This window comes from Apium graveolens, chromosome 2 (genome assembly GCF_009905375.1).
Source record: "Apium graveolens cultivar Ventura chromosome 2, ASM990537v1, whole genome shotgun sequence".
Taxonomy (NCBI): domain Eukaryota; kingdom Viridiplantae; phylum Streptophyta; class Magnoliopsida; order Apiales; family Apiaceae; genus Apium; species Apium graveolens.
This window is the reverse complement of record NC_133648.1, coordinates 296,370,497-296,374,620: the sequence shown is the minus strand read 5'-3', so window position 1 is coordinate 296,374,620 and position 4,124 is coordinate 296,370,497. Positions and strand designations below refer to the sequence as shown.

Below are 4,124 nucleotides of genomic sequence, written 5' to 3'. Positions count from 1 at the left end.
TAGTGAATTTGACTTATAGAGGTCTCTGAGTTCTCGAATAAAACTTTAGCTTGTCGAGATCTCTCAACATCATGTCTTCACTTTGTCTTGTCGATAACTTAGAGTTCTCTAGTGAATTTTGACTTATCGATATCTATGAGTTCTCTAGTAGACTTAGACTTATCGATAACTCAGAGTTCTCTAATGAATTTAGACTTGCCGATAACTCTGAGTTCTCTAGTGAAGAAATGACTTGTCAATATCTCCAATCTTCATGTCTTTATGACTAGTCGATATCTCTCTGAGTTCTCTAGTAACTTTCCTGACTTCTCTATAAACCATTCTGGAGTTCTCGAATGACTTCTTTATAACATTAAATCTATGACTTGTAGAGATCTTGACTTAGAGTATCTTTCCTAAAACAACTTTATTCAACTCCAAGCTTCTTTATAATTCTTCTGAGGCATGATCTTCTTGATCTTCTTCCAGATAGAATTCTTAGGCTTGATACTGTTTATAGAAAAAGGCTCCAGTCTGCTCCTTTGACATTTTTACAGACTATAAATATTACAAGTACAAAATACAGATTAAGATCACAATACAACTTACTTAGGGTGGACAAAATGTCTTAGTCTTGTTAGAGTACATGTATATCTTGCACAACAATCTCCCCCAATTGGTGAGAAGAATGCTTAACACACATCCATGCCTGTTAACAAGACTAACCCCAAGCTTAACAGATTATGAAAAGTAACAATTCATTATTCTCCTTAGATCAGATGTCCATTTAGCTTTGCTTCATACCATGATCAGGGACACTAATGATATTGTTATCTTCAGTAATCTTTGACATCATCACTTATGTATGACACCATGCTTTTATCGAAACCCATGTTGATGATGAATCCGATTATGGGCCAATCATTAGCGTGGGGTTCTAACAGATTTATTTATAGATTTCTTTAGTTAATTCGTTTTGATGCCTTAGTATGTGGTGATTGTATGATAACCTAGTATTGATTGTATTTATTCATCTTGTGAGCGTCGCAAACTTATAAGATAGTTTGTTAATCTTTAATGAAGCGAAAGTGAATTTAAGGGTTTAGAACTTGCCATGCTAGCATAGGTTTATGTATGTGATATGCATGATTCGTAGGTAATTTTAACCATCTTACTTACCCTATGTAATCACGATAGATAACTTGTGCATTAAACCGTTATGTTTTCAAATTCTATAGACATATAGGGTCTCAATATAATTAGTGTCTATTCAGCTCTTCTCTTTTGTGGATGTCTGGTAGTATGGTATTCGTACAACGAAAGTTGGCGTTTATCAGTTTCGTGTTATCTGATTAGTGTCATCACCATTACATGCTAAGGTTAAGAATGAAAAGGCTATTGAATGAAGTATTTAATGAAGTTAGAATCCCATGTTTGTGTCATATATTACTCAAATCTCTTTAATCTCCTAGTTTATGTTCTTTAGTATAATCTTTTAGTTAAACTTAGTTAACAATAATTTGTTATTCGTCTTAGTATTGGATAATAGCCATACTAGTGTTGCATAAATACATTGATTGAAATTAACCTAAACTTATCCATGTGGGAACGAACTAGAATTTATTCTATATTACTTGCGATAGCGTATACTTGCGTGAATATTAGCACGTGTTCCAGCCTTAACAAGTTTTTGGCGCCGCTACGGGGATATTAGTGTTAATTTTTAGTTTATGTGTTTGTCATCATTGGTCGTTAAAGTTTAGTGACTCGGACATTGTTACTTACTTAATTTCTTGTTGTGTTTTAGGTACTCTAGCGAGCATGTATGCATACGTGTTCTCGGTCTCGTAAGAGGACACTGGATCAAGCTGAGAAAGAAGTTATAGTCGAGGAGAAAGTTGAAGAAGATATCTTAGTTGAGAAAGAAGAAGAAGTTCTTATTGCAATGGGAGAACCAGATGCAAATCCAAAGGCTTTGATGGATTACTCTCAACCGAAGATCAATGATATTCAGTCTAGCATTGTTCGACCAGCCATCTCGGCTAATACCTTTGAGATCAAGTCGAGCATGACTTAGATGATACAGAACTCAGTTCAGTTTGGGGGTTCTCCGACAGAAGACCCCAATATGCACATTAGAGATTTCATCGAGATATGCGACACTTTCAAGTTCAATGGAGTTTCTGAAGATGCTATTAAGTTAAGGCTTTTCCCATTCTCTCTGCGGGATAAATCTAAGTGTTGGTTACATTCTCTACCACAAGGGTCTATCACAAAATGGGAGGATCTTGCTCAGAATTTCTTAACAAAAATTTTTTCTATTGCGAAGACTGCCGCAATCAGAAATGCATTTACTCAATTTGCTCATCAATCTGAAGAATCTCTATGTGAGGCTTGGGATTGATATAAGGAGATGCTTAGGAAGTATCCTCATCATGGGATGCCTGACTGAATGATCATTAACTGTTTCTATAATGATTTGGGTGCTACTTCTAGACCCATGCTTGATGCAGCATTAGGAGAAGCCTTGTGGGCTAAAAGCTATGATGAAGCTTATAAATTGTTTGAACCGATGGCTTCCAATGAATACCAGAATCCTATTCAGAGACTATCTCAGGGAAAGGTAGCAGGAATTCTGGAGTTGAATGCAGCTATTGTTATAGCTGCTCAACATAAGGATTTGACGATGAAGGTGGATTGTCTGCCTAATTATGGAGTTAATCAGATCATTTGTGTCTGTGAGTTTTGTGTTGGTACCCATGAGACTGATCAGTGTGCCATTTCTAGTGAATCAGCTCAGTTCGTAAGCAACTTTCAGAGGTCGCAGCAACCTGTACCAGCCATCTATCATCCTAACAACCGTAATCATCCTACCTTTAGCTGGAACAACACTCAGAATGTGGTTCAGTAGCCTTATTAGCAGTATCCAATAAAGCAGTACAAACCCCCTGGTTTTCAGCAACCGCGATGTGCACCAAGGCAACAACTCCAGCTGCAACAGTCTAATAAAAAATCTGAATTGGAAGAGTTGAGGCTCATGTACAAGAGCCAAGTGGTTTCTATCAAAACCTTGGAAAATCAAATTGGACAAATTACCAACGCCTTGTTAAATCGTTAACCTGGTACACTTCCTAGTGACACTAAAGGACCAGGAAAGAGGGAGGCTAAGGAGCAGGTAAAGGCAATTACATTGAGATCTGGGAAGGTTGCAAATACCGAACACTCTCAAGTTTCGGATGAATAAGTTGTAGCTGAGGAAGAAGTACAGAAGGAAGCTGAAGTGGAACCAAGGAAAACTATTATTGAACACACTCCTCCTGAGGGTAATATAGGGGAGAAACAGATCTCTCATCCACCTCCCTTTCCTAAAAGCATGCAGAAGAAAAAGCTGGATAAGAAGTTTGAGAAGTTTCTAGAGGTGTTCAAGAAATTTCACATCAACATACCTTTTGCTGAAACTCTTGAACAAATGCCTAGTTATACGAAGTTTTTGAAAGGTATACTTTCTCAGAAAATGAAGCTTGATGACTTAGAGACAGTTCCTCTTACGGAGCAATGCAGTGTTGTGTTGCAACAGAAGTTTCCCCCGAAGCTTAAAGATCCTGGAAGCTTCACTATTCCTTGCACCATTGAAAAAGTGTCATTTAACAAATGCTTATGTGACTTGGGAGCTAGCATCAATCTGATGTCTTTGTCAATATTCAAGAAGTTGGACTTACCTGATCCAAAACCTACTTATATGACTCTGCAGCTGGCTGATCATTCTATTACATATCCGCGAGGCATTATTGATGATGTTTTGGTCAAGGTGGATAAACTCATCTTTCCTGCTGATTTCGTAATTCTTGATTTCGAGGAGGATAAGAAGATTCTCATAATCTTGGGAAGACCGTTCTTGGTTATTGGCCAAACCTTGATAGATGTACAGAAGAGTGAGCTCACCATGCGAGTGTTGGATCAGGATGTAACTTTTAATGTGTTTAATGCCATGAAATTCCCTACGGAAAATGAGGAGTTCTTAAAGGTGGAGTTGCGATTCTGTGGTTACTTCAGAACTTGATCAATTGCTAAGGTCTGATACCTTAGAAAAAGCCTTGTTGGGGAATTCGGATAGTGAAGATGATGAAGGTGATGAGCAATTGCAA

The 4,124-nt window shown here is 37.5% G+C and overlaps 1 non-coding gene across 1 annotated transcript; it reads right to left on the bottom strand.

Annotated features, from left to right (window-relative positions):
• Window positions 1-2,314: 2,314 nt before the first annotated feature.
• LOC141709185 (small nucleolar RNA R71) lies at window positions 2,315-2,421 on the bottom strand. Its single transcript, XR_012569775.1, has one exon. It is a non-coding gene; the product is annotated as a small nucleolar RNA R71 (small nucleolar RNA).
• Between the last annotated feature and the right edge of the window lie 1,703 nt (window positions 2,422-4,124).